The sequence below is a fragment of the Peromyscus californicus genome, unplaced genomic scaffold, assembly GCF_007827085.1.
Source record: "Peromyscus californicus insignis strain IS unplaced genomic scaffold, ASM782708v3 Scaffold_24__1_contigs__length_46423439, whole genome shotgun sequence".
Taxonomy (NCBI): domain Eukaryota; kingdom Metazoa; phylum Chordata; class Mammalia; order Rodentia; family Cricetidae; genus Peromyscus; species Peromyscus californicus.
In genome coordinates this window covers 13205943-13232284 of record NW_026294535.1, presented here as the reverse complement: position 1 = coordinate 13232284, position 26342 = coordinate 13205943, and the positions used below count along the sequence as shown (strand labels likewise).

The following is a 26342-nucleotide window of genomic DNA, read 5'->3' as shown; positions in this document are numbered from 1 at the left end:
AGAACTCAGAGGCTTCCAGTCTGAGGAAACATGATCAGCTGAGGAATTGGCGAGGTGAGGAAGCTGTGGCTTGTTCTGCTTCTCTGATCTTCCAGCGTTCACCCCAATACCTGGTTTCAGGTTTGTTTTTATTAATAAGACCTGTTAAGATACTTGCTACAGCTAGGAAATATGACAGCCACATTAAAAAAGAAAAACCTAATCGTGTGTGTGTGTGTGTGTGTGTGTGTGTGTGTGTGTGTGTGTGTATAAAACAATATAGATCCCAGATGTAAATGAAAGAGAGAAAAGAAAAACCACACAGAAAACCTTGGTAATTTAGGATTGGATTAAAAAAAACCTTATATATAGTAACAAAGAATAGAACACATGAACACACAGAAATCAACTAGACTTCATGAAGAACTTTGCACATCAAAACACACTAGAAAAAAATATGCCACAAAAATCATCTCTAATTTTTTTAATGTCCAGAATATGTAAAGAATTTTTACAATATATAATATTTTATATATATCTAGTAACACATAATTTTTAAAAAGGGACACTCAACATGTTCATTATAGAAAATATGGAATGACATTCATGTAGAAAAGGCAGGAATTCTGATCAATTCTTTATTAAATTTATATATTTTATTCTATGTGAGATGTATGTATCTATATACTGTTTTATGATATTTTGTTTGTGTTCTGACAAACAAAGCTTGCCTGGAGATCAGAGGGCAGAGCTAGCCACTAGTTAACTATAGAGACCAGGCAGTGGTGGCTCACACCTTTAATCCCAGCACTAGGGAGGTGGAGACAGGGTCTTAGCCCATGTAGTTTGAGGATTCGTAGAGACAGGACCCCTGACATTCAGTCTGAGATTTAGAAGAGGTGAGAAGTGGCTGGCTGCTCTGTTTCTCTGGTCTTTCAGCTTTCACCCTCAATATCTGACTCCAGACTTTTATTTTTAAGACTAATTAAGAACATGCTTCAATATACCATGTGCATTCTCAGTGCTCCTGATGGTCATCAGATCCCTGGAATGGAGTAACAAAAGAATGGTTGTGAACCACCATGTGGGTTCTGGGAATCAAACCAGGTCCTCTGCAAGAGCAAGACATGCTCTAAACTGCCAAGTCATGTCTCCAACCCCTGATCACTCTGAAAAAAATTAAGATTAGGAGTATGGAAGGGGAGAAATAGAAGGGTACATATCTCACGAGAATTTCTAACATTAGAATGGATAAAATAATGTCCACTATGACCGAGTCAGGCATTTCAGCTTGCCTTCTTTGATACCAAACAACTGTTCAAGAAAGTATCATTTTCCACATTAAAAACAGGAATGACAAAAAAAAAAAATTAACTGATCTGAAAAGCTAAGTAGTTGGTAAAGTTTACATAGCCAACATTTTAGTCCTTAACTTCTGGTCCCAAACTCTTCCCTCTGTTTTACTGCTAACCCAAAGCTTAATTGTCTTCATTAGCAAGCTCAGATCTTTACAGAGGCCAACGTTCCAGAGACAGGTTTACAGACAGTGCTACAGTGTCAATCAGTGAAGATATGTGATACGCACACTTTGGCCTCTGAGATCTTACCCCAGTTCTCCTCACTACTGTCTCCATCTACATTCTGCATGCATGTGTTTAGCCTTTTCTGATCCCACACATTTTCCCTATCTTTTATATCCAGGATCTTTACTACCAATTATTGCTAATGACTCTTGATTCCCTCTCTCTCCCAGAAACTTCTCCTCCATCCTATTGCCTGACTTAACCCCCTCCAGTATAAGTTGAATGTGTCTGCATTCACCCTCAAACTATACTTAAATTATAGTGTGTTTTACTTGTAAATCTAGGTCAGGTGTCCTTCCTACATGTCCCCAAATATATTCACATTTATCCTTATCGCATTTACTGCGTTAAATCACAAGTTTCTTCATTTCCCCAGCAGACAATATGGTACGTAAGATGGTAGACAGCAAGGTAATTACGACAGCACAGTCTTACTCTCCATTTCTCCAGTGTCTAGAATAGTGCAGGTGTGAGAGTCAATGTTTTAAGTTTTAATCACGGTGCCAAAGAGATTCATGAAACAAAAATGCCTCTAACCTGTAAGCCCCTTGCCCAAAGACCAGTACTTCCTGAAACACCAGAGGCTACTGCTTATGGGCAATAACAAGCCACATGCTTTCACTCCCCTAAACAAATTTGTTTGACCTAACTACACTGGATGAGCTTGATCATATGTGGGTGGGAGGTATGTAAGAAGGAAATATGCTGGCCCCTGACTGAACCTGATGGGAAACACAGTGAATTGTGGGTTTTGCCTTTTTGAGCGCCTGCAAGCCAAGACTTGAGGCTATTACTGAAGGAAGTCTTCAAAGACTTATTTTTTTTCAAATGGGAAAACAGACTAAGAAAAGTTAAGTGACTATTTTAGTTTGTTTTCTATTGCTGTGATGAAATATCGGCCAAAATAACTTGGAAAACAAAGAGTTTCTTTGTTTTGTTGTTTTCTCAGACAGCCTTACTATCTAGATAGATCTCTGGCTGGCCTCAAACTCATAGAGATCCACCTGCCTCTGCCTCCTGTGCTGGGAGTAAATGGGGAGAGCCACCATACCAGCTGGTTTATTTCAGTTTATATTTCTAGGTAACAACAGTCCATCACTGAGGAAGTTGGGGCAAAAACCCAAGACAGGAACAAAAGCAGAGACCATGGAAGAATGCTGCTTGCTTCTCCTGGCTTGCTCTGCTTGCTTTCTTACACATTCCAGGACCACCTGCCCAGGAGTAGCACCGCCCACAGTAGGCTGGGCCACCCAATCAATCACTAATCAAGAAAATGCCCTAAGGGGCTTGCCTACTTCCCTCCTTCAGGATGACTCCAGCTTCTGTCAAGTTGACAAACCAACTAAGCAGCACACTCACTCAGGCTGGTCTCCTAAATCTCTGCTTCTCTTCTCACACAATCACAGAGCTAGGAAATGATGTTTACTGGTCTAAGGTTTCCATGCAGCTCCTGAAGTCAGAAGAAAAGTACAATTCAACTTCACTCCAGTTTCAGCTAGCAATATATCCAAGCTGCAGAGAAGGCTGATATTAATTACTTAATGACTTTTCTATAGATTTTTGGTTGATCCAGTCTTTTCAGGTATCTTTTATATACACTATTATTCAAAAACATTTATAATGCATCTCTGTGAGAAAAAACACACAAGAAATTATGTCAGCACCCTGAAAAATACACTCAAAGTCACATAGTGTAAGCTCTTTAACACTGTATCGGCTTTAAAATAAAATGTGATGTCGATGAGAAATATAAAAGTGAACGCTGGAGCTAGGTGTGCAGCCTGAAAATCCCTATAGTTTTCAGTGGTTGCTATGTTCTACTGCAACCCTGTTACTGGGCAACAACTCAGAAGCTGGGCTGGCAAGCTCACTTAAAACTTAAGCCAAGATTTATAAAACCATCCCAATACTCAACTTCACCTTTTTATACCTTCACCAATAGCCACTCTTTGCTATAAACATCAGACATGGGATTTATGACAAGCTTATTAAAGTTACTTAAAATGTTAAAGACATATTTTGAGAATGAATTATTTTCCAAAAAGAAGAGATCAGACTTTAGGTTCCTCCTCACTCTAAATTTTAATTCTTTAGAAATAACATACAGGAAGCAACAAGTGAGCGCTTTCTAGCTTCCCTGACCTCTCTCCTCCTAGAATAGTGCTCAGACACAAAAGCAACCGTACTAGACTGACAGTCAGTGATCCCTCCATTATCCAGAGTGCAGTCCTGACAGAAAACAGACATGTAATGAACTTCAGAGGGCTGCAAAGTTATGAGAAGCAGATTTTTATACTGCCACGGTTTCATAAATTAAATGTTGACTGTTTAAAAAGTAGCATGGAAAGGAGAGAAATGAGATGGTGAGAACATGGGGACGCGGGAGGGAGGGAGGAAGGAAAGGAGGGAGGGAGGGAGGGAGGGAGGGAGGAAGGAAGGAAGGAAGGAAGGAAGGAAGGAAGGAAGGAAGGAAGGAGACTGAGGGCTCGTATTTTAAAACCGAAGCTCTTCTAAAGCGGAACCAGGAAACTGACCAAACTCACCAAGCCTGTCACGTGGGAGCAGAGCCAGAATCCTTGAGGGAGTTCTCAGTGATGCTAATGTCATGGGAGATTCTCAAATATTCATTCACACTTTCTAGGAACAAAATCTTTCTTCTGATTCCAGGGATCCCCATTCTTTCATCTCCATTCTTGTGGTTCATGGCTCCCTTCCTACATTTCCCAACCATGTTCTGACTTCCGTTAGACTATAGGAAGGGTGGGGGTACAAATGAACATTTGTCACTCAGGAAACAGTCCTTCAGTGACTTCTGTTTAGAAAAGAACAAAGGATACACCCATGATAGAGGTTAATCTAGTCAAGAAGAAAGAAAAGATAACAGATCATAAACTCTAAGTGTCCAAGAGACAGGACTCACAAATGCATACCATAGAATTTCAAATGTCAGGGTGAAACTCAACCTTATTGGGAAGGTATCATTTACATTTTTTTACAGGAAGAAATTGGGACAAGGTAGAAAGAAATTAAGATTGACACAGGAACGAGAAGGCGGTTTAAAGGATAGTGGCAGAAAAACAGTTTGGACAAAGGCACCTTTGCCATAATGGTTATGACCCTGGACAGCCAAGGAGAGACGTCAATTTTGAAGAAGTCATCTTAAGAAGTCAGTTGTGGTGGGGAGGGACCGGAGAAATGGCCCAGAAGTTAAAGAAAGCTTCTGCTGCTCTTGCAGAGGACCAGAGATCTTAGCACCTGCATTAGCTGGGCTCACAACTGCCAATATCTCCAGCACTAGTGAATCAGACACACTTGATCTGGCCTCCACACACATGTGCATATACACACAGCAAGAGGTGAATATATTCTGAAAGAATTTAGTTGGCAGGCCATTCTTATACAGCTATGAACACACATTCCCAGAAGTATACATTGTTAAACAATGTAAGTAAAGTACATACTGAACCTAATACATTACATATGACAAATCACTGATCTTTCTCTTAAGAATTCGTTCTACAATTCTTGAATTAGAACATTCCCCGATATAACGCTGATTTCCAATTACTAAGGTATACATTGCACAACATGAATCATTCTTGATTTTTTTTTTCTCTATCTTGCCCAATTCCTCGATGGCTCATTACTTCAACATCAGCATCTGAAGGACACAGGAAATGACAACTAAAATGAAATTTACACAAATTGTATTAAGGGTGTATAGCCCTGATGTTCCAATTCCTATTGCTAATTGTCTTAATTAGGGTTTCTATTTCTGTGAACAGACACATGACCACAGCGACTCTCATAAAGGAAGATATTTAATTGAGGTGGCTTGCTTACAGTTAGAGGTTCAGTCCATAATCATCACAGTGGGATGTGGATGTAGCAGTGTGCAAGCAAACATGGAGGTAACCAAGCAGACGTGGTGCTGGAGAAGTAGCTGAAAAGTCCTACACCTTGCAGGCAATAGGAAGTAGCCTGAATGTCACCCTGAGCAAAGCTTGAGCAAAGGAGACCTCAAAGCCCATCCCCACAGTCACACATTTCCTCCAACAAGGTCACGCCTACTCCAACAAAGCCACACCTCCTAATAGTGCCACTCTATAGGCTTATGGGGGCCAATTACAAACTACCACACTAATAGTTTGAATTTAAGGACATCATATATCAGTTTATGGGCATGGTGGCTCATACATGCAGTCCCAACACTGGGAAGGCTGAGCAACAAGGATTTGCCAGGTGTTTGAAGTCTGAGTTAAAGTATAAGACCCTGCTTCAATTTAAAACAACAACAAAGAAAAAAAAAGGTAGAAACAGACAACACAAAAAGATCATTTAAGCCAGTCCTTCAGGCCTGTTAGGTCCCAAGAAATTCCTTTTCCCAAAGTCTGGCATTTAGAGAAAAGCCAGCACTCCCTAGGGGACTAAGATAGTTGTTCCTTGCTAAAAGGAGTCAATCTTATCTCTAGCAAAAGAGGCCAGGCATGTGGCTGTTCCATAACTCATGTTTGTAGAATTAGCTATCAAGGTCTAAGCCAGCCTCTAGGCTCCCTCAGTTCCTACTCACAAGTACCTGGCACAGAGTCATGGGGCTGGCAAACCCCAGGCCCTCCCTCCCCTAAACCTCTCCAGCTCTTGACCTTCGCTTCTCTTCCAGACAGAACCTTGGCCATTCTGACTACTCGCTCTCTGGGCTCTTGGTTCTGCTCCTGACTCCTGGGACCTCTTTCCTCTTTCGCTCTCCCCCTCTCTCTCCTCTCACGGCCGGGTCTGTTCTGTGGGCCATGTCAAGTCTGGACCCTTCTTGACGCCTCTGGCTGTTCTGTTCTCTCCCTCATAGCTACAATAAACTCTCCTCCCCAACCGTACCTTACAGCAGTTATGTCTTCATCGTCACCCAGCCCCAGAACTCAGGAGGCTGAGGAAGAGAAATTGCCAATTCAAAGTGGGCCTAGGCTACAAAGCTAGACCCAGTCTTACTGCTTCCCCACCAAACAGACCACTTAAAAAAGTAAATTAAATAGGAAACTTAATTTACCATACAAGTTATATCATTAAGGGTTCAACAAGTGGAGAGTGAGCCTACTGCAATACCAGGGCTTAAAAACTTGTGCTTTGCAATCTCCAAATGTTGTATGCAACTCTAAATTGCTAGCATCTTGTTATTTGAGACTATTACTAAATACAGCCTGCATACTTTATCTCATTAGAAAAGAAATACTCAAAGAGAAATATCCAGCAAACTCTGGAATAAGTAACAACCGAAGAACAACTCAAATCCATTTGCAAGTCTCCAAGAAGTCATGTGTGACACAGAAAAATCAAAGCATTCTATTAACTCTAATTAACGTGGTTGGAAATCAAATCTAAATACAAAAGATGAGAAATGTAACCACCTATAGGCTAAAAGCATAAATGTGGAGAACTCTGAACTCAGATTACTAGGCCACATTTAATTGTGTTCTAATTGAAATTAGACTTGTTTACGGTGATGTTGCTTGGTAACAGAAGCACAGCGTTTACACCTCCTCAGTTCTTTAGACCTCAGTTGAGTACTTTATACTTTATGGTCTGAAGGTATTACGAATTCGTCACATATTAAAAAGTTCGGAACAAATTTGTCCTTATCCTAGACATCTTTGAGGAGGAAGTGGCTTGATAATTAGACGGTGACCAAAGACTTAAAACACTAGATAAAGGCCACGTGTCCTTTCATTATAGTCAGAAACTGGACTAAGGATTTGCCAACGTTATCAAGCCCAAAACACACTTCACATATTTCAGACCTGACCCCAGCAACATCCAAGTATCAAGCACAGAACACACTGAAGCATATTTCAGACCTTACCTCAGCAAACATCACTGCCACAGCTGTCTTAAAGGACAAGGGAGAGCCTAGCTTTTCCACCACAAATTAAACCGGGGAGGTGCTTCCCATTAAGCCAATTACTCGGCTGGCTACCATGCCGCAGTGCACCAAAGAGCTCCGGCGAGGAGTTTCACGTGCTTCCAAAATCTGCAATCAGAACTCATCTCACTGGCCTGCCTTCCCAACACGCGCGCTTCCACTACTTTACCAGGAAGCCAAACCGGGGTTCAAGGGCGGGAAATGGAGGAGGAGGGCTGCAGGGTTCCAACCTGCACGCCCAGCATGCCCCCCCACAAAAAGAGAGAAGTCACTTACCAAACTCATACACCGTCCTTGCAGCTTGCCCAAAGGAACACGGCCGCGCTCGCCCCCCGGGAGGACCCCGGCACAGCTCCGACCACCGCCACCCACTCCGTTCTGCTCGCCCAGGCATTGGGGCCGAGGGGTCCGGTGCCACCGCTGGGGGGTCTGCCCAGCCGGCCACGCCTGGCGCGGTTTCGCGCCGCGCGCGGGCTGCAGAGGAGCCGGCGAGCCGGGCCGGGCGGTCGGCGAGGGCGCCCAAGCCTGGGGAGAGCGGAGGAGGTAGCCCGGGAAACTCGGAGGGCCGAGAGGGCGGCGGCGGCGACGGCGGCAAGCCCGGCTCCTCCTCCGCGGCCCGGCCTCCTCGGCCCCGCAGCCCCGCCACTCGGCGCCGCCGAGCCGAGCGCGTCCGGAGCTGGCGCTGCGGCGCGCGGGCAGGAAGTCCCGCCCCCCGCGCTACGTCATCAGCGCCGCGCGCCGCCCCGGCCGGAGCCGTTGGGGCAGGGACGCCGGCGACGGTTGCCAGGGCCGCAGAGGCTGCGGCTGCGGCTGCGGCTGCTGCTGCGACTGCTGCTGCTGCTAAGGTGGGCAAAGTGGCAACGCTGCTCTGGGACGTCCCTGTGAGCCGCGTCCAAAAAGCCCGCGAGCCCGGGGCGACGGCAGGTCGCGCCCCGGACACTCGTGTCCTGGAGCCGGTCTCACCGGTGGGTTGAGGGACTCTCTAGTGCCACTCTGGTTCACGTTTTCCTTTTCTGCAGAGTCGCCCCCAGCTCGCCACCAGGACAGTCAGGTCAGGATCTCCTGTCCCCGTTTCATCCTGGAGGCTCGCCTCCTCGGAGGGAGTCACAGCGTGAGCCCCTGGCCTTTCGGGCTGTAAGCTAAAGTTGACACGCGGTGCCAGCTTTGGCAATATTAGCAACGGAAAGGCTGAGACGAGCTAGCTAGGCTTTCAGCGTTTCAGGGTAGGCCGTGGGAGAAGCAGGCGTCCTGCGTCGAGAGGGCATCGGGAAGCATAGCTTATGTTTGCTCATAGCCGGCCTCTCAAGTAGAATGGTAACTGAACGGTCGCATTTTTTGTTGAAATGGAGGGGCATCCGAAGTAGACTGTTAGGGGTGGGTTATATCAAGGAGATAACGTGGGAGACACATTCACGATCAGAACAGAGAAACCAGACATCCTGTGTGTGTGTGTGTGTGTGTGTGTGTGTGTGTTGTGTGACATTGACCGTAGCAATTTACCGAACACTGCTACATCAAGTGCTGCAGCATGTTTATAGAGTATCTTAACCCCGAGTTCTGAGGATTCAGTTATGTTTTACGGTTTTCCCAGATCCTGAAGTCAACAGTAGTAACCAGTGAAAGCATCCATTAAAGAATCACTGGTAAGTGAGGGAAAGATAACAGGAGAAATGATTAGCATTTGAAGAAAAGCTTGAGCTCTCACACCAGAGTAAATACTTAAAGAAAAAGATGAAACCATTAAAAATAGGAGAAAATCTATGGTGCAGAGATAGCTCAGTGGTTTAGAGCGCTTCCCGCTTTTCCAACGGTTCCCAGAACCCAGGTCCTGCTTCTCACATCTGCCTGTAACTACAGCTCCAGGAGAATCTGACACCTTTGGCCTCTGTGAGCACCTGCACTCATGTGCATGTACCCACATGGAGTCACACATAACTAAAAATATTTTTAAGTAGAAAATCAAAGGTGGATATATTGATAACCCTGAAGTAAACTACAAGAAATAACAAACACTATAATAGACCCATAAAATTGAAAATAGCCATAGAAAAGTACATTTGTATCATTTGCAAGACGAAAAATAATCCCAACATACAGCTCTTAGAAAATCAAGTATAAATTTCAACACCTAAATAATAAAAATTGAGAGGTTTGTGCATGCAATAGAATACTCTTGACCCAGTAAAACATTCCATTACAGATGCCCATAGAATCTGGGTTGTATTTGCCCAAGCATAAAATCAAAATACAGATCACAATGTACAGAATATGAATACATGTATGTTGATATATATGAGTACAAAAATCTAAAAGAATGTGAGAGTGATTTCTATCTTTTGGATGTTTTAACCCTGTTTGGGATTTTTAATTCATACATGTATTGTTTTATGAAAGTGAAGTCATGTTTTATTTTTAATTAAAGATGTACCAGGGAAAGGAGAACCAGTTGACTGCAGGCCCTCACAATTATGTGACCTTGGGACCTGGGTCTAGGATGGTTTTGTTTGCTAGGTGTTCGTTTCCCGTAGATTTGATTAACTTACCTGTAGATCTGCAAGAAAACATACCACTTGCGTGTCTTGATTCTTACTTTTCTTCCTGGACTAACACCCCCCTGCTGTGTTCTCTGTGCCCCTCATAGTATTTATCACACTATCCTGGAATTCCCTCTACCACTGGATTCTTTTTGCTCCTTCTGAACATGCATACATCTTTCTGCTATATATTACACATTTTCTTATCTGTCATTTGCTTTTGTATTTGTAAATTTGCACACTATTATAGTCCCAGTACTAATAGAATTATGTAGCTTTTAGAGAGATACCTGGGTTACTTATGCTAGTAATAGATTTCCCAAGCTGCCATGAGGCTGCGGATAGAGCTCGGTGACAGAACACTTGCTAGCCTGTGTGCGACCCAAGGGAAGGAAGGGGAGGAGGCAAGACAGGAGCTGACACAAAAGAAATAAAACATTTAAGTAACTCAGTCTAGAACAATTTATAATCAAAAACCTTCTGACAAAAGGAACTCCAGGCCCATGTAGCTGTACTAGTGAATTTCATCAAACATTTTAGGAAGAGTTCCAATCCTATCCTGTTTCAGAAAACGAAACAGTGAGAAATACTCTCCAGTTTCATGAGTTCAGCATAATCTTAGTACCAAAATTTGTCAAGAACATTTATAATCACATACCAATATCCTCCATAAACAGACTTTTTAATTCTCAAAATATTATCAAATTAAAATTTACAATATAGAAAATTAGATACCATGACCAAAGAGGATGAAATTTAATATGGGGCAGGGATTTATAACATTAATGGAACAGGAATAAAACAAAGCCATAGTCCCAATAGACACAGAAAAAAAATCTTTTACAAAAATCAAAACTCATTAACATTAGAAAGTCTCAGCAAGCTGAGAACAGAAGGGAACTTCCTCGAGTAGATTGGTTATCATATTTTGAAAACTTAATGGGGAAATAGAAAATCTGCTTCCACTAAAATCATGCATAGCATTAACACAAAAGTTTCTATATCAAGTGAGGTGGTGCACACCTGTGGTATCAGCTACTTAGGAAAACAAGGTACAGTGATGTACCTTCAGCCTGTGAGTTCAAGACCATAGCAAGATCCTATCTCAAAAAGAAAGAAAAGAAAAAATAAGTCTTCGCACTTGTGAAGGACCCAGGAGACCTTAATCAATGCAATTAAGCAAAAAGAAAGTGTCTATAGATTAGAAACTCAGCTCTTGGTTTCAGCACTTGTTACAAAGCTATAAGAAGACAGTTCTGGGGAGATGGATCTATGGGTAAAATGCTTCTGTTGCACAGCCATGAAGGCCTCAATTCAGATCCCTAACATCCACGTAAAAACAAGGCACAGCAGCACACATCTGTAACCCAAGGGCTCACTGACCAGCTAGTCTAGCTAAACAGCAACCCCCAGCTTTAGTAAGAGACCCCCTTAAAAAACAAGATGGAAATTGATAGAGGAAGACACCTAACATAGACCTCTATTTTCCACACATAGGCACAGGCAGGCATACATGCACAAACATGCATGTACCACATGCACACACACAAAAGAGAGTACTGTCATAAACCTAAATTGTATACATAAGTGGGACATAATTGAGTTCAGAAATGTATATTTGTGAGTTGGTTTTCTGTAAAAGTGGTGATAATTCAATAGGAAAAAGGATAAATGGACTGGGAAAACTAGACAGCCACATATGGAAGGAAGTTGGGAATCTACCTCACTCCAGTTACAAGTGTTTTCAGATGAACCAAGGACTGAGATGTAATATCTAAAACTATAAAATGCTTAGGGAAAAACACATAACCAGAAATCTTCATGATCTTGAATCAGATAGCATTTTCTTGGATGTGACACAAAAGTGCAAACCATGAAAGAAAAAAGTCACCTCATCAAAATCCAAACCTTTTGTGCTACAGAGAATAAGAAAAGTAAGAGAGAGTTACATCAAAAACAAAACAGCCTAGTCATAAACTTAACCAAGGAGGTAAGAACTTCTAAAATAAAACTTTCAAATAGTGGACAAGTTGAAAACCCTAAAGGACAAAGTAAAAACCTATTTTATGGGTCATCAGAACTAATATTAGGAAAGTAGTCTACAGGTTCAATGAAATCAAAGAATGCAAACACATTCTTTGCAGATATAGGGAAGGAAAAAAATCCAAAACTTCATGGTCATATGAAAGACCCCAGATAGTCAAAGCAATCCTGAAGGGAGAAATGCTAGAGAAAAAAAACAGTATCTGATTTCAAATCATATTACAGAGTCATAGGAACAAAAACAGTATCATACTGGCACACAAACACCCAAGGTTGTCTTCTGGCCTACACACACATGCATACATACATGCGTACCTGCACACTCATATACACGTGCATAAAAGACACTATCAATGGTTAAAAATTGATTCATAGGTTAGGAGAAAAATATTTGTAAATCATGTATCTGATAAGATACCCAGATATGTAGAGCACTAAAACTCAAAAACAATGCAGTTAAAAGGCTGGAAGGCTGAAAAAAATGGCTCAGTGCTCTTGTAGAGGACCAGTGTTCAGTTCCCGCCATCCACATCAGACAGCTAACAACTGCCTGTAATTCCACCTCCAGAGAATCCTATGCCCTCTGGTAGCCGCCTCAGGTACCTGAGCACACATAGGCATACACACATACACAAAGACTTGAAAAATTGGAAAATAAACATAAAAACTGAGTGTTGGAACTAGGGGTGAAGCCTAATTGATGGAGTTTTGCCTAGCACGCACAAAGCCCTGGGTTGGATCCCCAGGACACCATAAACAGGTGTGCCCCTGTAGTCCCAGCACAAAACAAAACAAAAAAGCTGCAAGTGGTAATGGTGGAGGCAGGAATGTGAGCTTGAGGCCAGCCTGGGCTGCATAGTGAGACCCATTCTGAGAAAAGGGGCAAGAGGGACATAAAACACTCCAATAGGCATTCCCCCGGTGGTGGCCAATAAGCACATGAAAAGATGCTCAGTACCATGAATCAAGTGTAGATCAAAATGAATTGCCGTTGCACACTCATTAGAATGACTACTATTGGCACCTAATAAACAACCAGGACATAACAAATATTGGTGAGGATGTGGAGAAATTGAAACTCTTGTGAATTGTTGGTGGGGTTGTAAGAGCACTCTGGAAAACAGGGTGACAGTTCCTCAAAATTTTAAAATGGAATTATGAAATAATCTAGTATTCCACTTGTAGTGTATACCCAAAACAGTTGAAAGCAGAATCTCAAAGAGCCATGTTTGTAGCAAAACTATTCAAAACAGCTAAAACATGGAAACAATCACAATGTTTGTTCATGGATGAGTAAGTGAAACATGGTATATTCATACAATAAAATACTGTTTACTGTTATAAAGGACATTCTGACCTATGCTACAACATGGGTGGACCGAAGATGGTAGCTATTCATACAATAGACTATAACCAGTCAGAAGGATAGAATGTTTCCACTTAAGAGTTACTTAGTTAAATCACAGAATAATAGTTGCCAACTCTGGGGAAGGTAGAAAGCAGAAGTTACTGATTAATGAGTACAAAGTATAAGTTGTTCAGGATGGAAAAAAAGTTTTGGAGATGGGTTATAGTGCAACATTATAAATACATTCCACACTTCTGAATCATAAATTTTAAAATGATTAAGGGGCCAAGCACAGTGAAACACTCCTGGAGTCAGAACAGAAGAGGTGGGAGCAGGAAGATCAGGAGTTCAGAATCATCCTATGCTATGTAGAAATTTTGAAAACAACCTGGACTATATGGGACCCTGTCTCAAAAAATGAAAAATGAGTAAATAACCTAAAATTTTAAATGATTAAGAGATAAATTTTATGAGTATCTTGACAAAACAAAGAAGAATGTTCAATAATCTTTAATCACAAGAAATGCAGATTTAAAGTATAGTAGATTCCATTTCACATACTGAGAAGCTAAAGTCAGTCTTGAATAACCCAAATGTCAGTGAAGATATACAGCAGCTGGAACTCACACATAGCTGGTGTTAGTGAAACATACATTAGAAAACTGTTTCACAGTTTCTTTAAACATCAATCTAGCCTATGCATGAGCCATTAATCTCAATTACTTGACTAAACTGAAATTCAAGTTCACAATAAAACTACATGTTTAGGACAGCCTTATTCACAATAACAAAAAGTAATCACTTAACTATCACAGGAACACAGTTAAAATATGAAAATTATACAGTCACACACTAGACTACAAGTCAGCAATAAAAGGAACATACTTGTCTATACACCCAATAAGATGGATAAATCTCACAAATATTTGGTTCTATTCATATGGAATCCAAGAAAAAGAGAAGTTTTATAAATTTCAAGGTGACTTTAAGACACGGAAACATGGTAGGAAAAGAGTCTAAAGGATCTTAATGATTAAGCAGTTCGATATTTTGTCTCAGGTGATAGTTATAATACACTTGTCAAAACTCACAAACTGAATATCTAAGATAAGTACATTTTATTCTATACTAACTATGCCACAATAGCTTATATATTTAAGAGTATTAATAGAAATTATTCCTTTCAATTTGCTGAAATACTAATGACTGCTAAGAAGGCTACTCCCTTCCTGATATCAAGATACCCGAGTAATTTGACCAGTCGTTAGGAAAATGCTTAGTGTCCCCACTCTCAGAGGAAAGTGAAGCACAAATCAGCCCTCAGGACCAATAGGTTGATGTCCATGGATTCTGTGAGATGGAAAATATCCATCTGAAAAGATTGTGTCTCTTTGAAGAGATGAAGGGGAGCAGCAAGAGGGAAGTAGAAGGCAGGCAAGATGGCTTCACCAGTAATAGCACTTGCCACAGGAGCCCTGGGTCTGATCCCGAGCACCCACTTGAAAGTGGAAGGAGAGGACAGACTCCACAGTTGGCCTCTGACCTTTGCATGTGTGCCATGCATGCACACCATGTTCTTACACTTACACACACACACACACACACACACACACACACACACACACACACACACACACACTTTTGAATTTTAAAAGGGGAGTAGGAGAATGGACAGACAGAGAGAGGTAGGTATAAATGAAGTATAATGGCACAGACAAATATATGAAAATGCTGTAATGAAACCCATTTATATGCACTAACTTAACTTAAATTGAACCTATTTATATACCTTTTCATTAAAAAAATGCCACTACACGGGGTAAACATGATAAACACAGTCATACCAACCACTGATCTTTTGATACTAAAAAATAATCATGGCCAGGTATGGTGGAACATGTCTTTAATCCCAGGCATAGGAGACAGAGACAGGCTGAGTTAAAGGCCCTGAGTATGAGGCCAGCCTACTCTACAGAGCAAGTTCCAGGATGTCCAGAGCTACAACCTTGAATCTAAAAACTGGAAAAAATTATGAACTGTACTGAATACATCCAAAATGTTTGTCATTCCTTAATTACTTAGTATTTATATTGTAGTAGGCATTATATATGTGTCAGCTTATAACAAAAACTTGAGGTGATCAATTTAGAAAAGAGTTTATTGTGGCTTCCAGTTTGGGGGATTGTTGTGTATAATCACTTGGCCTGCTGTTTTAGGGCTGCTAGTGAGGCAACACACCATGGCAAGGAACTCATCATTCATTGGTTCTCAACCTGTAGTGTAGCTGGAGTTTTCTCCAGTCCTCCCTGGCCCACGGTCAGGACAAATCTCTCTCACCCACCAGTTCTGCAGCCACTCAGACCCAACCAAGTAAACACACAGAGACTTATATTACTTATAAACTGTATGCCCGTGGCAGGCTTCTTGCTAACTGTTCTTATATCTTAAATTAACTCATTTCTATTAATCTATAAGTTGCCACGGAACTCGTGGCTTACCGGTATCTTAACATCTGCTTCTCATCATGGTGGCTGGCAGCATCTCTCTGCCTCAGCCTTCTGCTTTCCAGAATTCTCCTCTCTCCTTGTCCTGCCTATACTTTCTATTTGGCTACTGGCCAATCAGCTTTATTTATCCATTGATCATCCACAGCACTGTAGGTTGCGACCCTTTTGGAATTCAAACAACCCTTTCATGGGGGTCACCTAAGACCTTTGGAAAACACAGATATTTGCATTATGATTGATAACAGTAACAAAATGACAGTTATGAAGTAACAACGGAAATAATTTTTGGTTGGGGGTCGCCACAACATGAGGAGCTGTAGTAAGGGGTCGTGAGGCATTAGGAAGGTTAGAAGCACTGACATAGTTGAACAGAACTGCTCAAGTTCATGGGTGAGAAGTGAGAGACATAAGAAGTGGTGGCTGGAGTTCCGCTGTCCCCTTCAGGACACGCTCCCCATAATAAAGACCTCCCAGTAGACCCCACCCTGGAAAGGCTCTACTATCTCCTCATGGTACCACACTGGGAAGCCACTGTTTCCCAAATGAAAGATCCAAACTATAACAATAAGTAGTATATGTTTAGAGCCAGGGGGTGGTGGTGCACACCTTTAATACTAGCACTTGGGAGGCAGAGGCAGACAGATCTCTGAGTTCAAGGCCAGCATGGCCTACAGAGCAAGTTCCAGAACAGCCAGGGCTATGCAGAGAAACCCTGTCTCAAAAAGCCAAAGATTATATACATATGTGTATGTATATGTATATATACACACACACACACACACACACACACACACACACACACACACACACACACATATGGCCTAATTTTAAAGGATATAGGAGAATATACATATGTTATAGACAAATACAACTTATAGAAAGTGCTTGAGCATCTGTAAGTTTTCTTATCCATAAAGCATCTGGGAACCAATCCCAGATGGATAACACTAAATATTGAGGAATACATTCAAATTGCAGGAAAAAAAAGTGCCCAAACAATAATAAATAAGCTAGTCTACTATGGCAGATCAATGGGGGTAAATGCTATAAAACTAAAGGCTTTTGTATTATCAATCAAAGTTCATATTACTAATTCATGAAATAATGGGACTTGAGAAACCTAATAAGGAAATCTTTTACGTTTAAATTTTAAATAAGAAAAAGTAAGGACATTTGGAGTAGTTGAGCAAAACACAGAATGGTGTGGGATATAAGAATTCTTTCAACAGAGAGCAGGCATCACAATATTACTTTTCACATTTAATAATTTGTTGCCAGGGACAGAAATAATCTATGAGGAGTAGTGTGTATTGTGGAATGTCAAGGGGGAAAAGTTCTGTTTTCTATAGCTCAGTGGAAAATGAGAGGATGTTTGTCTTAAAGTCTACACACATTTTCCCTTCATCTATTAGCTCCTCTTTCCCTCATTCTCTTTAATAATTATGCTTTCCCTCAGGTTCTCATTCATCTTCTCTCCTTTTTCCCTTTTTCTCCTCTAGACCAGATTTCTCTGTTTTCATAATTAATGCTCAGAGGCATTTTTACCCCTGACACACACCCCTATTTTACACACCATGTGACCATGAAAACCTAAAACAAAAATAGACTGAATATCTGTTTCTGTACTGTGACTCCGAGGAGGAACAAAAATTGTGGTAATATCTAAAGGGCTTGTCCCAAACCAAATTTTTGTCCCTTGGAGAGTAATGTCCTCCATGAAGAGACATACTCCAAATAATGAGTTCTTTGAAAGAGTAGATAAAGTTGTGTTTACCATGATTTAAAAAATCACTTTTATATACCTATCAAACAACTGTAAACTAAAGTTCTTTGCTCTTTTGTAGATGATGCTATCTACTATTGGTTATTTTACAGCACCTCCATTTTCATAGAGCATCTTCCTGAGACTAAACTTGGAAAGCACCGTAACCACAAAACATTATGCAGAGTTCAAAGGGTAGGTTATTTATATAAATGTCTCCATCCACTATATACTGATTTTTCCTACTTTACCATGAAGACGATTGCTTTCTGACTTTTTTCTCTAAATTCTGAAGCTGTACAGCCTCTTTGATACTTACAACCTATTATATAAAGTTGTTCATTTCAATTGAGGATCAAGAATTAGGCTAGAAGAAACTAGAACTAGAATAGAAAAAAGAACTGAGAGAATAAAGAACAAGGATGTGATCAAGCTTCTCTCGTTTTTTTTTAATCTATAAGATTTCTTCCAACTCTAAAATTTCACAATCTTAATAATCACACTCTGAGTTGTTCTCAAAAGAAGTGTTTTTCAAGTTCCATTTGTTTTTGGATACCATCTTACAAGGACTCCAATTTGCAGTAAGGCTCGTTAAGGAAGGGAATGGCTCAGTTGCCTTTAGCCTACTGGCTATGGGTGGGATAGGACCTCTGTTGGTCTTTTCTGTGTCGAACACACAGATTGCAAGCCCAGTGCCACTTTGAGATCTTTGGCAGTAGTTAACTCTGCAACTCACACACGATTGAGCCTGTATGATAATGAGTATTCAGAGACGGGTAATGCCTGGGGGACGCTCACCAACCTAAGACAGAGCGCCTGTGTGGCCTGGGCAGACGTCTCCATGACGGGTAAGGTGACCTGCTGACTGCCCACGCAACCTAAGTCAGAAGCTCATTTTTTAGTAAAAGGGGGACCTGTAGGTCCCTGGCCCCCGTTTTGGGTAACTGTTGCCTTGCTTGCTGACCTTGACCTTGATATCCTCCCAATGCTAATTCCCTGCCGGGTTCCACCCTCCTGAATGCTTAAGGGAAGTTCCTTGTCTGTGTATCCTGCATAATGGGCGTTAATAGCTTAGATACAAGATTGTAAAACATCGGTAGCGAACTTCTGCCCTCTGGGGTTCTCCCATTGTGCTGTAAGCCTGTATTTAAGACCTCTTCCCTCCTTCAATAAACAGCATTCGGCATTAAAAAAAAAAAAAAAAGAAGCCGGGCGGTGGTGGCACACGCCTTTAATCCCAGCACTCGGGAGGCAGAGGCAGGCAGATCTCTGTGAGTTCGAGGCCAGCCTGGGCTACCAAGTGAGTTCCAGGAGAGACGCAAAGCTACACAGAGAAACCCTGTCTCGAAAAACCAAAAAAAAAAAAAAAAAAAGAAAGAAAGAAAGAAAAAAGAAAAAACTCCCTCTTCACTCTCTCTCTTTCCTCCCTTTTGCCAAAGGTAGTGCTCACCTTCTTCTCCCCCCCCCACCCCTGCCTTGTTCCCTTTAGTAATAAACCTTCCACCTGGAAAAAAAAAAGTGTTTTATAAATTAGGTGTTTCATCAAGATTGGGGACTGATGCTATAGCATTTTAGGAGATTCCAGGAATACCAGACATCCTGTAGTACAGAACTGAGTCTGAGTTCTGAGAGAAGTAGCAAGATAGAATTAGGCATGCACAGTATTGGTTAAAGGAAATGGGGTTTAAAATACAAGGGAGAAAGAAGTCAAGCAGGAGAGCCTTCAGACTGATGTAGATCCTACAATAAAGCTCCAAGAAAGCCTTGGCCATGTCAATAAGGAGAGTCCAAAGTGCAGGAATATAACTTAAGAGGTCCCAGTTTTGAACAGACAGTACTATGCTCAGCCATTGGTGGGGAGCAATCCAGGAAGTTTATAGCTTGTAGCTTAAAGGCTGTGGTGAATCCCCAAGATAGACCACTTGGAAGACTGTTGGCTAATTATTTGCTCGCTCTCTCTCTCTCTCTCTCTCTCTCTCTCTCTCTCTCTCTCTCTCTCTCTCTCTCTCTCACACACACACACACACACACACACACACACACACAAGGCAGAAATAATTTGTATATGCCAAGGTGACTGTTTTGATGTTTTTCTCTTTTCTCTTTTTTTCCTCTCAACCAGGATGCTGCATACAGAATAAGCAATTTGGGGAGATTAAAATTCAGGAGTTCAGTTCCAGCCTGGCAAACAAGACGAGGGGACTTTCCACCCTGCACCAGTGTTCGAATTTCTGATTGAGTTACAAGATTTTTCTTCTTTTGACCTCAGAAGGCACTTGGAAACGTTGGGGGAAATTTCACCACATCCTTTAAGTTTTGCTCTGATTAGCAGGAGAGATACATTAGAACTTAGAGAAGTATCTCAGCCTCCAGTATGAGTAACCTTGCCATAAACCCACCCTAAGGTTTCCTGTGCAGGCTTTGGGGGTCACACTTCATTGTCAGTGTGATTCATGTCCACAGTGTTACCATCACAGCTAGCCATATTTTTAGTGGATAGTCTTGAACTTTTTGCTGAGGGTGTGTGGGGGTTGGGGGGGAGCTAGTTGGTTGGTTGGGTTTTTTGTTTTGTTTTGTTGCAGAGAGTTTTTCATATTTTTCTGTTAGGAAATTCTACATTACCATTAAGAAATGTTTTCTTAGCGTAGCGTTGCAGAGCAGCTGCTTCTCAGCAATGCCAGCTTCGCTGGCAGTTTTGGTATTTGTATTGTGTGTCTTGATCTTTGCACACGAACCATGCCATTATTAGTTTCTACTAGAGATAGTTCTGTGTGTGGTATGTGTGCCTGCTCATGTGTGCATATCTGCACATATGTGCACATGGGTGTAGAGGACAGCAATTGACTTTGGACATTGTCATTCATCAGTTTTCCAGCTCATGTTTTAGAACAAAGCCTCTCCCTGACCCTGTAATTCATCAGTTCCGATAGGCTGGCTGGCCAGGGAGTTCAGGGATCTGCCCGTCTCTGCCCTCTCAGTCCTGGCCTGTTGTCATCAGAGAGCACTGTAGGCTGAGTCCTCTAACACCCTGCTGGAAACAGTTTATCCAGAGCTCTTAGTTGGATCTTTCATCTTCGTCATCTACTTTATCTTCTTCAGAAGTATCATTTCCTGACCTTTGTTACCTCACAAGCTTTTGTAGCTGTATTTCTTGTCTTCTTCATGGTTTTTTTCAGTCCTATTCTTCCTTTTTGTCATCCGAGCAGGGGCTCCCTTAAACCACTGTCTTTTTCAGAAGCGGCTCCTCCATGATCCCCATGGGCCTATCCTCTTGAGAACGCATTTTCTTAAGGCAAACTACAGTTCCTGTCACTCAGGGAGCTTCCAGCTGCAAGCGCTGCCCATCATTCTACTCCACTGTCTGTCAGATTCTATTTTCCTCCGGTTGTTTCTCTAGTAAGCCTAAGGGCTTACCATGTAGGACCCAGATCCTCCTTCCTGATGAAAAGTCTATATTGGTGATCATTTACATCTCACTCTATAGTTTATGAACATGTACTCCCAGGCACAATTTGGAATCAAAATATTCCAAAGTTAATCACCCATGTGTTTTTCTCTGCCTAGAAGCCTTTTGATTTCCTATTGATCTAGCTCAGTTACCACTGCCAAGATGGGAAATCCTTGACCGCTCAAAGCTGGACCCAGAGTTCCAAATGCCCAAACAGTAGCCATAACTTAAGAGTCTAATGGGACTCTTGTTGTCCCTGGCAGAAGTGCATCCCATTTGGAAGCCAGGACCTTCATACCTCCAAAGTGTAGAGTTGTGGGAACAGGAAATAGTGTCCTCTAACAAGTCAGTAGAACCGATGTTCAGTGGGGTCACTTCTGATTCCTCTGCTTGGTTCTTGGAACTATGTGTTGTTCTTCTTAGTAGGGGCAATGCCTTTAGAGGTCTCCGAGTTAGTGAATGTACTGTTCTGGAAGGATGGCACTTAATCCTTATGGAATCCTGCTTTTGAACTGGCACTTCAGCTAAACCATTATTGCATTGAAAACAAATGTTAGGATTAAGATGAATTTTAGTGTTAAATGCAAGGTCAGGAACACTGAGGAAGGTAAATAAGAGGGCTTGTAGCTGGGTATGAAATAGCCAAGCTGACCAGATAAGAGAACTTTGGGAAAAGCAAAACCTGTCTCTAGATGTTTCAGCTGGCCCCAGAAGCCCCACCCTCCACCCTTGCAGGAACATGTGCAAGACATCGTTGCCCTTTCCTTAGCAAACAGCCAAAACTTACAGGGAGTTACACCTTCACAGATAGTCGTGCATCTAATTGTAACAGACTGAATTGTGGGTAATGGCTTCTAAGAAAGCTTCCACCTATTTGAGGAAGGAAGGAGACCTTCCCAGACTACCCAGGAATAGACAAGGGAAGGAAAGCTGGCAGACGAAGGCCAGATGGCACTGCCACACAGCTCAGCCCGCCCTCCGCTCTGTGCCTTCTCACCTGCTGAAGTAGCCTTGACCACTTGTTAGCTCCGCCTGGGCCCCCATGTGAGCCTCTTCCCTTGAGCACAAGAACTGAGCCTGCTGCTGCACTTGAAATTGGAGAGAGTGTGGGAGGAGACGTCTCTCCTCATCCCTAACACCTTCAGTAGGTTGCCTGGTGTTCTATCAGGCTGGATGACCCTACTGATCCCCCAGTCAGGAGTTCGCATATTATCTTTTTCCTGGGAAGTGTGTCCCCTGTTTGGATGCGCCATTGAATGGGAGCCCATGCCTGTGGATCAGGCCTCCTTTAAGGCCCTAGGTGTTAATTGTAGAGGCTAAGGCCCTGCAAGGCAAGACAGCAAATCCACACCCAGAATTAGTTTATCCCTGTCAAAATGGACCGCTAGCCACTCCCCAATGGGAAGAGTCCATGTTATTGACCTGCTAGCAGGTTTCCCGTTTTGTCAACTAATAATGCCATATTGGGCACACAATGGAGGTCCTGTTACTAGTACGTTCTTCAGAAACAGATGAAGGGATGCGTTGGCTTTTGTAACTGGGAATTTATGTTGTGGCTCGTGTGTAGCTCACATGACTGCATACATATCATTATAGTGACAGTTCTAGAGTAGGCCATGACAAAAGCTTGCTTAACACCAACTGATAGAATCCTCTGTTTGATTTTCTTCTGTTCCTCTTTCACGATGGATGTTCTAGTCAGAATGAGCATGTCATTAGCCACTAAGCAAGACAGGCCCCTTTATGTTAATGCATTTTTGGGGTATCCTTTCCTTACTTGCAGCTAAAAGTTTTGGTGTAAGCAGAGCATTCCTTGAGGCATGTCAGTTGATTAGTTTGAGCTCAGCATGCTCCAGAATGTGTCTATTATATCTTCTTTTGAAATTATGACCTTTAACTGAGCTTACTCGGGAATGTACTCCTTTTTTTTTCTTAATAATACAAAAATAATATTGCTATGTAAGAAAATTTGGCCAGCAAGGAGATGATGTTTATAAAAAGAAGGGAAAGTGCCTGAAAATTAAACAGGCCTCCTGAGTTTTGCTGGAGGACTGACTGAGAAGGTTGCCGTCAGCACAGGAGGCATGTAAACTGTTGCTGGGTATCCTAGCCTTGGCCTCATGTAAGATCAAGCAATTAGGCTCCTGAAAATGGCAATAAATTTGGAATCGTGTGAGTGGTAAAGTTGCAGGCACGCCCTGTTGTATTATAACAAAATAACAACCCTGCCCGAATCCCTTTTGTCTTGACCCAACTTCAGTCTTCAGCCTCTGTCACATCCAGTGTTTAAGGTCCAAATCGAGAGGAGGGCGTGTCGAGGCTCTCTTGGAGGAAGCACCCATGGAATCGAAAGGATTGGAGGAAGAAAGGGGAGGGATAGCGGCACTGGCACCGGAACTGCTTCGCGTTGGATAAATCGGAGGAGGAGGAGTCTCGGCATGGGCGATTACTGGTCTTGAGTATGGGACTCTAGTATGTGTGGTCAAGGGTTCATGGCTGTGAGCTGTAGGGGAATGTTGTTCTTGGGCTCCGCCGGTGACCCTGGAGAGCTGGGGGCTGATCGGGATTCGACTGTCTGTCGAGGAAGTCTCCCATAGTTGTACTTTAGTGGGGAGCAAGGTGGTTCCGAAGTACGCCCGGTCTGGGCTGACTCCTGGCTGAGTTGCTGAGTCTGTAAGATCTTGGGTGAGAACTTGGGTTTAGATCTTTCCTGGGGCAAGTGCCCTTTATCTTCATCACTTTCAGATCCGGCATCCAAAATCTGAAAGAAGGAACGTGGCATGGGCGTCTCGTCCTGATCTGACAACTCACTTTGATCATTGTCATCCATCTCTTGACCCTCGACATCCTCAAAATCTCACTCTGTAATCCCTGTGCTCCTTTGAGGCTGAACGGTGGTCGGAGCAACCCGAGGGGCTTGAAGGGGTTCTGAGGCTGCAAGACTCCCTGGGCTCAACATGACCCTTTGATTATTGTTGCTTATAGCTGAGGCTAATTGCTGAAGCTTCTCACGTTTTGTGGCGAGAATGATTTCAGCTTGTTGGTTTCCAGTCTCATGTTTCTTCTTGTGAAAATCAAGCAAAATCTGGGCTTCAGCGTGGTCTAAACCTAATTGATAGATTTCTTGCTCCTCAACGTGCTCTTGCAACCTACATCAGCTCCACTAGCTACTTGTAGTAGTTGATGGTACTGCTCACCCACTGGGATGCCTGCCAAGGTTCCACCAGGTGCTGTTGCTACTCCCAGGGCAATTGCAGACAACTGCAGAAATAATCCTTCTAAGTTATTTACCCCTGACAAGTTCATTCTCTGAGCAAATGGTGCATATTCGTGGTGGCGAGCCAAACCTTTCAGAGCAAGCCTAAAGCTCTCAACCTCATCTCACACTTTTACAGTCTGAACTAGAGGGTGAAGTAAGATGTGATCCTCTTCCTTACCGAGGATATGGTCTAAAACATTTTTAACAATCAAGAGCCCAGAGAATCTTGCCTGAGAAACAGTGTTTGTTATAATAATGTCATCGGCATCGTGCCCAGCCTCTAAACTGATCCCTTGATGAATAAATAGAAATGTAAATGTAAAACTCACTCTCACGATCCCAAAAACAGTTATCATACATCCTGGAGTCTGCCAGCTCTGTGGGTATTGTGTGACCCCTTGCTCTGCATGGATCACAATTTGCCTCTGTACTTTCTCAAGGCAGGCCCTGTCCCTGACCACAAGTTTGGGAAGGCAAAGACTGCAAAAGGAAAGATATTGCCCAACTCATCAAAGCTCTCCAAGATTATTCATCAGTGCTACTAAAGCTTACCTTGTCCCTCGGCTGGGGCCTGTTAATGCAAAGAACTCACTGAGATTACTATTTTTATTATCCAACACCTTCAGCATTAGCCCATGAGCCTCCAAGTATCAGTGGGCTGCACTTGTCTCGAATGCCTTCTGCTTTCCCTCAGAAGTGTGTCGGATACATAGTGTCATAAGACAACTATCCAGCAAGTGTAGATCTATCCCCACCTCTATGGCATGGATGATTTTCGAGCAAAGTTTCGTTCCGTTCCGGGACACCCATCGAGTATATTTCTCTATTCCAAACTCGACAGGTTGGGTGCCATAGTTCAAAATTCCATGCAATTCCACATCATTTGGAATGTTAGTGTACCATTGAGAGGGGTTGTTGGTTGAAACTTTGACATTTTGGATGGGTAATGGCTAGGCTAGATGGGCAGCAAAGGGTATTGCTAAGACAAGTTGATGCAAAAGTCAATGTCAATGTTTAAATGTTTAAATGTTTAAATCATGAAGGATTTAATTTTCCTCCAGAAATGTACTCCTTAACTGAGCATGCTTAGTACTGGACCACCCCTTACATGAATATGTATAGGCTCTCTGAATAAAATTCCCATGCTGTCTTTGTTGGAAGTGTTTTATTTGGAAAGAACACCTGTGCTCCCTCTTGTCTATCACAAGTAATCTTTCTCCACTCCTTTTATATACTGACTGCTGATTTTGGCTTGCGCTCAACAATATGTGAACCCATTATATTTGACTATAATATAATTAAAAAAACTTCACCTCTGTATTTTCTCTCCTATCTCCATTCCTATACCTGTTTTCCTCACTTAATTGTCTATGACCTTCCAGCCCTCTCTTTTGGGATGTTGTTCCTCTGGCTAGGCCATTGCCATTGGCCAGGAATCTTCACAGCAGAGTTACTCTCATCCCACATAAAGTGAACGAACAGTTCTTGGGTAAAAGCTTTGCTCTTTTGGAAGATATTCCCTCTTACTGTCCTTTAGGGTCACCCTTGACCATAGCTCCCTTTTCTATACCAAGCCAGCTTATTGAAGCCTGAGCACAGCCTCTCTTAGCCAGGGCAGTTTGGGGAAGGTGTGCTGGTAAACACAGTACATGGTTAAAAGGTACACGATCTGGGGCACACGATCATGCAGGTGATTCATGCTTGATGGTACATTTCCATACTACCATGAACTGCTGCTGGGCCCATCTACCTTATGACTTAGTTCATAATGAATACATATAATAACTTGGTGCCCCATGGTCAAGGTTCTTTTTGTCTTTGCCAGAGTCTGGTACCACACCAAGAATGGTTTTTGAAAGGAATAAAATCCTCTGCTAGAGATGGTATTGCCTTGCTCTAAATCCTGAGAGGTATGTATTGTGATCTCCCACGTATATGAAAATCTACACTGACTGCTACAAAGCCCTT

The 26342-nt window shown here is 42.3% G+C and overlaps 1 protein-coding gene and 1 long non-coding RNA gene across 8 annotated transcripts in view; one reads left to right on the top strand and one right to left on the bottom strand.

Annotated features, from left to right (window-relative positions):
* Cep83 (centrosomal protein 83) overlaps positions 1-7864 on the bottom strand; it is a 113139-nt gene extending 105275 nt beyond the window's left edge. For all 4 annotated transcript variants that reach the window (XM_052753168.1, XM_052753169.1, XM_052753170.1 and 1 more), the window contains exon 1: positions 7750-7864. The gene's annotated coding sequence lies outside the window, so the exon portion shown is untranslated. The remainder of the gene's footprint in view (positions 1-7749) is intronic.
* Positions 7865-8275: 411 nt separating this feature from the next.
* On the top strand, positions 8276-25528 carry LOC128119702 (uncharacterized). 4 transcript variants are annotated; one of them, XR_008221635.1, is made up of 3 exons: positions 8276-8318; positions 17750-17862; positions 19790-25528. It is a non-coding gene; the product is annotated as an uncharacterized LOC128119702 (long non-coding RNA). The 4 variants fall into 4 exon arrangements; XR_008221633.1 differs by having other exon boundaries at positions 8277-8438; XR_008221634.1 differs by having other exon boundaries at positions 8277-8524.
* Positions 25529-26342: the final 814 nt, after the last annotated feature.